Below are 13009 nucleotides of genomic sequence, written 5' to 3' on the forward strand. Positions count from 1 at the left end.
TATCTCTCTCACTTCCTCCTCCATGGCTCTCTCACTGCCGCCTCCATATCTCTCTTACTTCCCAATACTGATCTCTCTCACTGCCACCTCCATATCTCTCTCATAGTTCCCTCTATATCTCTCTCACATCCTCCTCCATGGCTCTCTCACTGCCGCCTCCATATCTCTCTTACTTCCCAATACTTATCTCTCTCACTGCCACCTCCATATATCTCTCTCATAGTCCCTCTATATCTCTCTCACTACCGCCTCTATAGCTCACTCACTAACCCTTACTTAGCTCTATCATTGCCCTTCTGTAGCTCTCTCATTGCAATCCCTTCCCTTCTGTACTGTAGCTCTCTTGTTGCAACCTCATACTGTAGCTCTCTCATTGCCCACTACATACTGTATCTGTCATTGCACTGCCCTTCCAAAGCTCTCATTGCTCCTTCACAGCTCCTACACAGCTCTCACTGCCCCCTCAATATCTCAGTCATTGTCCATTCATTGTCCTCTTACCTTTAAATTGCGGGACTGGCTTATGCGGCTTTACCACTCTGCTATATGCTCTGACTCCTATGCTGCCCAGTCAGGAAGTATATATACTTTCTATGAGCATGGGGGTTATGGGACTGTCTGTCTTAGTAATTACAGGCATTGTGCTATATCCAGGCTGCAGGCAATTGTTAACTGTTAATAGTTTTGACTGATTTTATCTGTTTAAGAAATTGCACTTATTCTTTTACAGAAAGCTGGATTGAACGGTGTCTCAGTGAAAGTGAAACAAACGGTATTCAAGCCACACATCCTTGGGCAATGTTTCTAATGAAGAAAGTAAGTATTTCCATTGAGAATTTTGTCCAAGGTTTTCCACTGTAGACTAGAACAGCAGTGGTTAAACTGCCCTTGAAACACAAACAATCTATGAGGTGCAACAGGCCCCCATACTCACTTGTACTAAGGACCTCTACGGGATACTTGGGGGCAATGCTGTGAAACAACAGTAGGGACCTGGCACAGTAAAATGTAATTGGATGGTTGCTCCCACACCTGCAGCCAGTAGCACTACTGCAGAGCCACCCAGAGAGTGTCCAAAGGAATATCTGGGTAGGCACCCTGCAGCCTGCGGAGCTGCCCAGAGTATAGGGTTGGACAGTCAACCATCGATGATTCAAAATCATTGATGGTCTATGTCAGATGTTAAATACGTTTGCCATCGATGTGGGAGAATCAAATGATGGTATAGAACCATCAGATGTTTTTTTTTTCTACAAGTGTTGGGACACTGAGCATAGCTCCGCCCCCCAACACATGAAGCCATGCTCACAGGCTGTGATTGAACAGGGATGACCTTCAGTGGGTGAAACATAACATAGTTTGTTACCATCGATGGACACCCACAGATTCACCGTCAATGGTGAGTGCGCTGATGGCGATCCCTACTAGAGTGTTCTTAGGACACTCCAGGCAGAGTCTACGTCCCAGAACCGGTCATGATGTCATGGTTTAGGGGAGGAGCCAGCACAGGGCGCACTGACGCCTTGTTACAGTGGAGGCTGCTCCCTCCCTTTCTGATATGAGTCAACTTGCATTTTAGGAGTATGATTATTGGTCTTCAAATGTATTGTCCACTAAATCTGAAATGCAAGCTAGCTTCTATAAAAGAATTGTTAATAATATTCATGACCATAAATGTAAAAGTTTCAAGGGCTTATGAGAAATGAAGATATAAAATACCTATCACTCGAATGCATTTCTTTCTTCCTAAGAAGCTTACAACTATGATTAGTACTGGATAGGCAAGTAATGTTACGTGAGTTTGTCAATGTGAATGCCAGTCTGTCCATGTTATTCTTTGTTAGCATCACTCTATACCAGTCTGTTGTGTCTATGGGTGTTTTTGTTTATTTATTTATTTTGGCATTAATGTATGTGTTATTAGGAGTCATTAAGATCCTGCTGTTAAAAATAAAGGTATGAGAAATCATCTTCCAGGTCCGAGATCTGTTTAAATGGCCTCAGTGACTTATAATAGCCTTATTATTTCACAGTGGCAGATACAGTATCCCATTTATCTGAGATAGACTTGTCATCCTTGACTACACATGCGGGGGGCGGGCGCAGTTTAAAATAGCTTTACTACAGAAACAGTCATGTTTATAATTATGTCGAAAACAAATATTAAAATTTGAAATACTAATCTGCTTCTCCTGCATTTTCTAGCAGATGAAGAAAAGGAAAACAGGGCATCGAAACCGCACTCCACCCCGGCCACTCTACAATGGTAAAGATATAATAATAATAATAATAATAATAACAATCATAATCATAATAATTTTATTTATATAGCGCTCTTTCTCCAGATTTCATGCAACTGCGCCGTCCCACCCTGTCCCCCCGTTTTTGACGAGAAGATCCGTTCTGCAGATGTGCATAATATAATGTTCAAATATTTTAAAAAATACTTTTTCATCTTTATTAAATAAAATAAATTTTAAAAACAATGTTGTTAATGCTTTTGAAGGGAAAAATCGTCAGTCAAGTGGTTAACAGATACATAGCATAATATAGTACAGAAACAATGAAGTACAGAACAGCTTTTCATAAAATACAGAGGCATGTAGATACTAAAGGGACATTATGGAAATGCTTGAGTAAACAGGAAAGTCTTGAGTCTATTTTTGAAGGATTCTATAGTTGGAGTCTCTCGCACTGTGCGGGAAGTGAGTTCCATAGATTCAGATGAATTACGGGAGTTTCTAGGTACTGCTAATAGTCCTTCATCACAGACCGCAGTAATCGAGTGGGGCAGTATGGGGTCAGAAGCTGCTTCAGGTACCTTGGGCCCTGGTCATGTACAGTAGTACTTTGAAACTCAGTAAGCCAATCTTGAAGATGATTCGCCATCTTACAGGCAGCCAGTGAAGGGAGTAGAGGATGGGTGTTACGTGGCTAGAACGGGGCTGGTTGGTTAACAGCCTGGCAGCTATGTTTTGCACCAGCTATAAGCGGTGCAATTCTTTTGCTGGGAGAGCAAGGTAGAGGGCATTACAATAGTCTAATTGAGATGATACAAATGCATGTATGACTTTAGGCAGATCATCTGAAGGAATTAAGTGCTTGACTCTTGCTATGTTCCACAGGTGAAAGAATGAGGATTTGATTGTGGCTGATGTCTGATGTTTAAGTGTCAAGATATGTATTTCTATCTGTGTTTCATGGTATTACATTTGTATAAATTTGATAAGAAGGAGGGGTGTGGATTGATAGTTCAAAATGGCATGCTAAGAGTCACTTAGTGTTAGGGCCGCTCTATCTGTGTTCTAGCTGTATTTCTTTTGGCAATGGCCAGAACAATGGCTGATGTGGAGTTCTCAGATCCTCTCACATACAGTAGTAGCTGTAGTGGCCATACTATAGTAAATTGTGTCCTCTTGGTTATGCTGTTCTTGAATCATGAATTGTCACTCTAGAAGTGAATCGAGAAGCCTACACTTTGCTCCTTTCACAATTCCAGGATTCCATGACTACAACAAGCCAATATGAGAACTAGAACCCTGCAGCTAAAAATGTACAACTTTCAACCCAGGGATCATCACATCAAAATATATGAACTTCCGGAGGATAACTCTGTATATGGCTTAATTGATGCTCTTAATATCATCTTTGCGGAAATCCTAGAGCTGGATTGATGAAGGATATAGGACCATGACACCAAATTGGCCGGCTTGTGAAAGGCCAAAAGGAATTCATTAGTAGACTTTGCTGTTTCACTCAAAAAGAAGACATCTTCAAGAAAATTGAATTCTGCATTTTCCAAGACCTGTCTTGGCGTACTCTTCAATGTTATGGAATACTGAAACCTCTGGTAGTGAAGCTACACAAGCACAATATTAAATACCAAAGGGGGTATCCTGTCATCCTCCAGGTTGCCCCAATGAGATTTTGATTTCACTATGAGCACCCTCTGACCTAGATGAATTCTGTTCTTAATCTTTACAAAATTGATATCCTTAATTGGCAAAACTTAATACTTCAGACAAATGTGTTGCCTAGCCCACTGAGAAAGGATAGAGGACAGACAGTCAAATTACCCCAATCAGAAGTCCACAGATTCAAGTTGTCCACCTTGATTGGGCACAACTTGAAATATTTACTACTGTACAATCTGTTACTATCCTTGTATACCCTGTGTGTTCTTTTTCTCATTGTGCTCTTTTTTTATTTCCTTCCACCTCCCACTGGCAGACTTATATCTCTTCCCAGCCATCACAATAGTCCTTTGGAGGTGGGATGCCCAGTCGGCCTGCCCAGAAAGTTACCATTTACTGTTACTAGTGACCTTGGCTGGCAGGATTCTGTAATAATCTCAGAGTATCGGAAGTAGGCATTGGATACAGGACTAGGAATACCATCTGTCTCCTTATTGGAAGACCACTGTAACCGTGCACTAAAGCTGTGGTTTAGCTCTGCATCCCATCCCTACCTCATATGAAGTTCAGAGATTATTACATAGACTGATATTAACGCCCATCCTCCCCCCCCCCCCATCCTTCTCAAGCACCTCCATCCCCTCTAATTTTAAGATCTTTGTGAAGTGACCAAACAGCAGGTGTTCTAGCATTAAAATATCCGTACAAAATGACTAATGTGTGGGGGAGGATTTTTTTTTAAATATCTCAATAACATGGAGGAATTGGAGTATAGTATTTAGGCCAGTTAACTATTTAACCAATTTTAATGTAAACATGACAAGATTGGCCATTCACTCCAATTATATTGTTAATGCTGGCCAAAATTTGCCTTTGTGGTGTTGTACACCAACAAATTCCAACACTTTATTATCTGCCAACCTCCTTTCCTTGTGAACTATGACATCACTTCTTCTTGTCTCTGTTAAATCTAATTATACGCACATACCAAACACATTCAACTGTCCGCGCTTAGCAACCAGTCACCAGTATATATAAAAAAAACTGTTAAAGTTTCGGTCAATTAAAATTCCAGTCTTCAAAGGATAAATGATGTTATTCCAGCGTGCATCACAGGAGTATATAAACCCCTTATACATAACCAGCGAGCCCGTACTGTGACAGAGTTATATCTGGCCTTAGATTGTTTTTAAATGGATAAAGGAGAGTAGGAGGTGGGCTAGTGATCATTAAATAGTTCAGGTATAATAATGGTATTTACACAGTGTCCAGATAATGACCGTACATGAAAAGGAAGAGGAAGATGGGTACAATCATTAGCTGCAACAAAACATAATTAGCAGCATCTTATCTGTCTATTAGTCCCCTTATTTTAAAAAGAAAAACTGGAACATTATTATTATTTTTAATAATAATAATAATCATCATCATCATAATGTTCCAGTTTTTATTCTTATTATTATCATCATCATCATCAGGGACGTGCGGTGAGATTAACAGCTGAGGAGACACTGGCCAGTACCAGAGCCAGATTTACACACAATACATGGTCCCAAGGGTTCATGTGGGCATTATGCACAGGTGCGGAGCCATAGGGGGGCGCATGCCAAACGGCCGAAGGCCGTAGCAGGGATACGATAGCTTCTGCCTGATTGACAGGCAGAGGCGATCGCTGGGCGGGAGGGGGTGGAACGGCGGCGTTTGGCTGCCGTTTCGTGGGTTTGGTCCGACCAACGCAGGCGTGGCCGGACCGAATGGGGGGCGGACCGCAGCGGCTGCGTGACGTCACACGCAGCCGCTGCGGGCCAGGGAGCGATGAGTAGCTTCTGGCCAGCACGCTAAAGCTGCGCTGGCCGGGAGCTACTCTTGAAGTACAAAGGCATAGCCGCTGTGCGATGCCTTTGCACCTCTGCGGGGGGGGGGGGGGGGGGGGCGGCACTGACATGCGGGACGGGCTAGCCCCGTGCTGGGGGTCTCCCCGCATGTCAGGGAAGAAGATCGTAGCTGTGCTAAATTTAGCACAGCTACGATCAACTCGGAATGACCCCTATAGACTTTTTACTCCAGAATTTTGACCTTAAAAATTATTATACAGAAGATATTTATAGAACAGTGTATTCTTTATATTTTTCATGTCATTTTTATAGTCAAAACACTGGAGTATACCGTAATATTACAGGAAAGGCTCTGCCTCACTTGCCTCACCTGATCGCATGCCGCTGATTATTAATATTATTATACTAGTATATTTATTTAAATAGTGCAAGTATAGTCCGTTGCACTATAACTGATTTATTCATCCATTTGGTTATACCATTGTATATAAGAATTCTGAAAGATGAAATCCAAAATCATACTGGTAAGATTATTGTCTTGGCACAAAACGTGACCAATATACAGTAGGTAATATAGGGCCTGATTCAGACATGTACTATACACAATCCTGATTTCTTCACAGTTGAGCGATTATCGACAATCTGCCCATGAGTGTAAGTTGCACTGCACAATGGTCTTGTGACAACAGTCATTATTTGAAAAGTTATGGACAGTCATGGACCGATTGGGGGAGGTAATGGGGAGTGGCGGCAAAGACACAGGCATGTCGCAACCGTTTTGGGCGGGTGTTTGAGGCTGCAGCTCTGATGTGTCTGGCGTCTTTCTTTCTGCGCCCATACTGCGTGGCCAAAGGTCCAATCTGAACTTCGATAATCGACTGATCTGTGACAGATGCTGCATCTTACACAACCGCTGGGAATTGCAATGCCTCTGATGGGCTTCTCAATATCAATCCAGACGGCAGCGACATTTGCATATTTTCGCACAGCTGTTGTGTAAAAAATAGGATTTTAATTACCTACCGGTAAATCCTTTTCTCGTAGTCCGTAGAGGATACTGGGGATCCATTTAGTACCATGGGGTATAGATGGATCCACTAGGAGCCATGGGCACTTTAAGAATTTGATAGTGTGCGCTGGCTCCTCCCTCTATGCTCCTCCTACCAGACTCAGTCTAGGAAACTGTGCCCGAGGAGACGGACATACTTTGAGAGAAGGATATGAAAGAATGATGGTGAGATTCTGAACCAGCACACACAAACAAGAGGAAAGCCAAGCTAACCAAACTTGAAAACAGGAACAGCAACAGCTGAACCACACAACAATACTTAACCAAGTAACAGTGCAGGAAGAACGAAGCACTGGGCGGGCGCCCAGTATCCTCCACGGACTACGAGAAAAGGATTTTCCGGTAGGTAATTAAAATCCTATTTTCTCTTACGTCCTAGTAGATGCTGGGGTCCACATTAGTACCATGGGGATGTACCAAAGCTCCCAGAACAGGAGGGAGAGCGCGGAGGCTCCTGCAGAACTGATTGACGAAACTGAAGTTCCTCAGAGGCCAAAGTATCGCATTTGTGTAACTTAGCAAACGTGTTCAAACCTGACCAAGTAGCTGCTCGGCAGAGCTGTAAAGCCGAGACACCCCCCGGGAAGCCGCCCAAGACGAACACACCGACCTAGTAGAGTGGGCCTCTACAGATTTTGGAACCGGCAATCCTGCCGTGGAATAAGCATGGTGGATAGTGAGCCTGATCCAGCGCGCAATAGACTGCTTTGAAGCTGGACCCCCAATCTTATTGGGATCGTAAAGAACAAACAGAGAGTCCGATTTCCTGTGACGAGCTGTTCTCTTCACATACACCTTCAAAGCCCTCACAACATCCAAAGACTTTGACGTAACAGAAGTGTCGGTAACAGCTGGAACCACAATAGGTTGGTTGATGTGAAACGCAGACACCACCTTAGGTAGAAATTGCTGACGAGTTCTGAGTAAAGCTCTGTCCTCATGGAAAATTAAATAGGGGCTCTTTTGAAACAACAACCCCAGCTCCGACACACGTCTTGCTGAAGCCAAGGCCAACATTGTGACAGTCTTTCGCGTAAGATATTTTACGTCTACCTCTTGTAACGGTTCAAACCAGTCCGATTGGAGGAACTGCAGCACCAAATTGAGATCCCAATGTGCCGTGGGAGGCACAAAGGGAGGTTGGATGTGCAGAACACTTTTCAAGAACATCTGGACCTCAGGGAGAGAAGCCAATTGTTTTTGAAAGAAAATGGGCAAGGCCGAAATCTGGAATTTTATGGAGCCCAGACATAGGCCCACATCCACACCTGACTACAGAAAAAGCAGGAAGCGTCCTGGCTTGGATCATAGTCGGTATGACTTTGTCAGGGATACCTCTCCTGGCTAGAATCAGCCATTCAACTTCCATGCCATTAAACGTAGCCATGGTAAGTCTTGATAGACGAATGGGCCCTGTTGCAGAAGATCCTCGTGAAGAGGTAGAGGCCACGGATCTTCGAGCAGCATCTCCAGAAGTTCCGCGTACCAGGCCCTTCTTGGCCAGTCTGCAGCAATGAGAATTGCTTGAACTTTTCCCCTTTATATTCTTTTCAGAAATCTTGGGATCAGAGGAAGTGGAGGAAACACGTACACCATCTGATAGACCCATGGAGTCGTCAGAGAGTCCACTGCCACTGCCTGTGGGTCTCTTGACCTGGAACAATACCACGCGAGCTTCTTGTTGAGACGAGATACCATCATGTCGATTTGTGGATATCCCCATCGATGTGTCAAGCACCTGAACACCTCCGGGTGAAGGCCCCACTCCCCCGGGTGCAGGTCGTGTCTGCTGAGGAAGTCTGCTTCCCAGTTGTCTACTCCCGGAATGAAGACCGCTAACAACGCTACAGCGTGTTTTTCTGCCCAGAAGAGAATTCTTGATAACTCTGACATTGCTGCTCTGCTTTTCATTCCGCCCTGTCGGTTTATGTACGTCACTGCCGTCACATTGTCCGACTGAACCTGAATGGCCCTATCTTGAAGAAGACATGAGGACTGCAGAAGGGCGTTGTATATAGCCCTGAGTTCCAGAATGTTGATTGGAAGGATGACTTCCTGACTTGACCATCTTCCTTGAAACTGCACCCCCTTGGTGACTGCTCCTCAACCTCTGAGGCTTGCGTCTGTGGTTACCAGAATCCAATTCTGAATCCCGAACCGTCGACCCTCGATTAGGTGAGAAGTCTGTAGCCACCACAGAAGGGAGATCCTGGCCTTTTGCGACAGACGGATTCTCTGGTGCATGTGAAGATGTGATCCAACAGATCGAGCTGGAAGGGTCTTGCATGAAACCTTCCGTACTGAAGAGCCTCGTAAGAGGCCACCATTTTCCCCAGAAGGCGAATGCATAGATGCACCGATATCCGGGTTGGCTTCAGGACAACCCGAACCATCGACTGGATTACCAATGCCTTTTCCAACAGAAGAAAAACTTTCTGCGACTCTGTGTCCAGTATCATTTCCAGAAATGGGAACCTCCGAGTTGGCTCTAAGTGAGATTTCGGAAGATTTAGAATCCACCAGTGATCCAGAAGTAGTTTGGTTGTGAGGCCAATGCTGTCCAACAACCTCTCCCTGGATGGTGCCTTTATCAGAAGAGACCAAAAGGCAGGGCCTGGAACTGGTAGTGACAGTCCTGCAGTGCAAACCATAGATAAGCCTGGTGAGGCGGCCAGATCGGAATGTGAAGGTACGTATCCTTGATATCCAGAGACATTAGGAATTCCCCTTCCTCCAGACCTGAGATCACCATTCTCAGAGACTTCATCTTGAATTTGAACACACGTAAGTACGGGTTCAATGATTTTAGATTCAAAATCAGCCTCACCGAACTGTCCGGTTTCGGTACTACAAACAAGTTGGAATAATATCCCTTGTTTTGAAGATGGTTAGACTGGAACAATGACCTGAGTCTGTACCAGTTTTTGAATGGCATCCTGTAAGATTATACTTGCCTCTTGTGAAACTGGTAATCCTGATTTGAAGAATCTGTGAGGTGGGAGCTCTTGAAACTCTAGTCTGTAGCCCTGGGAAATAAGATCTATGACCCAGGGATCCTGGCATGATGTTGTCCAGATGTGACTGAAATTTTTTACCCGGGCTCCCACCTGCCAGTCTTACAGGCATCGCGGTCCATCGTCATGCTGAAGGCTTTGAGGAAGCAGAGCTTGAGCTCTGTTCCTGAGAACTGGCAGTTGCTGGTTTTCATGGTTTACCTCTAGTGCCTCTGTTGGCTGTAGAAGATCCTCTGGCTTTGCCCTCAAACTTGGCAATCCGAAAGGACTGTAAAGTAGGTCCTGAGTAGGTCTTCCTAGTTGGGGGAGCTGCAGAAGGAAGATATGTGGACTTACCCACAGTAGCTTTGGAGATCCATTTGTCTAGTTTGTCTCCAAATAAGGCCTCTCCTGTGAATGGTAGACCTTCCACGTTTTTCCTGGACTCTGCATGCTGACACTGCCATAGCAGTGGTGCGGGCATTGAGCAAGCCTGTTTCTATTATGGCATCCACCATAAAGTTCACAGAATCCTGTATATGTTGCAGGAGTAAAATAATCTCCCCCCTAGAAAAGGAATCTAACCTCTCAATTAGGTTGCCTGACCATTTAGCAATAGCTTTAGTGATCGACGCACATGCTATAGTGGGTCTCTGGGCCACCCCAGCAGCTGTATACAAAGATTTGAGTGTGTTCTCAATTCTACGATCAGCCGTGTCTTTCAGGCAGGCTGCACCAGGGACAGGCAAAACTATTTTGCGTGACAGCCTGGATACGAATGCATCCACTATCGGTGGATTTTCCCATTTTTTCCTGTCCTCTGAAGGAAAAGGAAAAGACAATGGGGGTCATTCCGAGTTGTTCGCTCGTTGCCGATTTTCGCTATGCTGCGATTAGTTGCAAATTGCGCATGCGCATGGCACGCAGGGCGCATGCGCTTAGTTATTTAACACAAAACTTAGCAGTTTTGCTGTGGCTTCTGCAGCGCTTTTCAGTCGCACTGCTGTTCGGTAAATGATTGACAGGAAATGGGCGTTTCTGGGCGGCAACTCAGCGTTTTCCCAGCATTTGCTAAAAAACGCAGACATGTCAGGGAAAAACTCGGGAGTGTCTGGAGAAACGGGGGAGTGGCTGGCCGAACGCAGGGCGTGTTTGTGACGTTAAACCAGGAACTAAACGGACTGAGCTGATCGCAATCTGTGAGTAGGTCCGGAACTACTCAGAAACTGCTAAGAATTATTTAGTATCAGTTTTGCTAATTTTTCGTTCGCTATTCTGCCAAGCTAAGATACACTCCCAGAGGGCGGCGGCCTAGCGTGTGCAATGCTGCTAAAAGCAGCTGGCGAGCGAACAACTCGGAATGAGGGCCAATATCTACCTTTTAGGGATTTGACATTTCTTATCAGGATTAACCCATGGTTCTTCAAACAGGGTATTGAGTTCCTTTGGCACAGGAAAAGTGGCTGAGGATTTCTTTTTTATATTAAAATAAGATTCCTCAGTCTCCTCTGTCAGCTTATCAGGTATATGCAGAACGTCTCTGATAGCTTTTATGAGAGACTCTATTTCTGTGACAGAGTAGCCTCCCCCCGCCTCTGAATCCACGGTCCCCTCCTCCATGTATGACCCTTCATCATCAGAGTCAGATTGCAGGATCTGGGCCAAAGGACATTTTTGCGGACAAATGGGAGGGGACTGAGACGCTGGTTTGTGTACTGAGTTCTTTGCATAAACTCAGTTATCGATTGGCTTAAGTATTGTGTCTCTTTCTCATTGCGGGACAATTTAGTGGAAATATTATAAATCATTCCCCTAATGGAATCCAGCCACGCTGGCTCCGCCCCGCTAGCCTGGGAGGGTACACTGCACTGGGTACACTGGAGTGAACCCCCTGGAGAAGAAGAACACTGTGCCTTACAAGAAACACACTCTTTGTCTGACATACTGTGACAGTGATAGCACACACACAGGAACAGGTTAAATGCACAATTAACCCACAAAGAGCCCTTCTAGAGAGACACAGAGATAGTATTGGAGCCAGCATACAGTGCTCTTACTGCTAATGCCAAGCTTAGCCGGGTCACAGACTAAGGGGTACATTTACTAAGCAGTAATAAGAGCGGAGAAGTGAGCCAGTGGAGATATTTCCCCATCAACCAATCAGCAGCACTGTATCATTTTATAGTATGCAAATTATAGATGTTACTTCAGTGCTGATTGGTTGCCATGGGCACTTCTCCACTGGCTCACTTCTCCACTCTTATCACTGCTTAGTAAATGTACCCCTTAGTACCCAGATTGGGAACCTAGTAAACTAGTAATCGCTCCCCCCCTGCTATGATCCCATGGTACCGCTGAGGTAATCTGGAGTCTCTCCAGAGGAGCTGCGGGTCCCTGTCAGTCAGCGTCTGTGTCCACTGCAGAGGGAAAATGGCGCTGGTGAGCTCATAGTGAAGCCCCGCCCCTTCAATGGCGCACGGTCTTCCCACTTTTTACACTGGCTGAGGTAATTTTTAGTGCTTAAAATAGAGTCAGTCGCCTTTTAAGTCTGTAATGCCAGTCTGGGTACTGTGTACACTCATAGTGTACTTAGACTCAGTTCGCTCCCTCAGAAGCAGTGCATCCGTACTGTGTACTGAGTCTGGAGACACTGCCGCTCCCATATAAGCTGTGCGTCTCTGTACCCTCATGCCGCCATAATGGCCGGCGACCCGCTAGCCGGGACGCCGGCTTAGTACTCAAAACTCTTCTATCTTCTGGCTCTGTTAGGGGTGGCAGCGTGCTGCGGAAATGTACGCTTGCCATGGTGGGGCGTGCAGATAGTTCCCTCAGGAGCTAGTGTCCTGTCAGCGGGGAATGGGACCATAAACCCTTCAAGAGGTTGGGCCCCCCCCTAAGTCCCATGAAGCATGCAGGCTGGTGCCATCCGGTCCAGGGCCGGATTAAGGCTCCACGGGGCCCAGGGTACTTAAGACAAGGGGGCCCCCTGAGGGCTATATATAGTGTATATAAGGGGGGGGGGGGATTATATATATATATATATATATATATATAGAAAGCACATCTATCCAATATAGAGAAACAAAAACAATATCACACTGACACATGGCAGCTGGTATAGTATGATGCTGGTGAATGCTCTGCTAGCATGTAACGGCACACAAGCTGCTGGTTACAATAGTACAGTTCTATATAATC

The 13009-nt window shown here is 45.1% G+C and overlaps 1 protein-coding gene across 1 annotated transcript in view; it reads left to right on the forward strand.

Annotated features, from left to right (window-relative positions):
• RFX4 (regulatory factor X4) overlaps positions 1 to 13009 on the forward strand; it is a 242988-nt gene that overhangs the window by 83466 nt on the left and 146513 nt on the right. The window contains exons 2-3 of the mRNA XM_063928437.1: positions 731 to 816; positions 2206 to 2266. The gene's annotated coding sequence lies outside the window, so the exon portion shown is untranslated. The remainder of the gene's footprint in view (positions 1 to 730; positions 817 to 2205; positions 2267 to 13009) is intronic.

Source organism: Pseudophryne corroboree, chromosome 6 (assembly GCF_028390025.1).
Source record: "Pseudophryne corroboree isolate aPseCor3 chromosome 6, aPseCor3.hap2, whole genome shotgun sequence".
NCBI lineage: Eukaryota > Metazoa > Chordata > Amphibia > Anura > Myobatrachidae > Pseudophryne > Pseudophryne corroboree.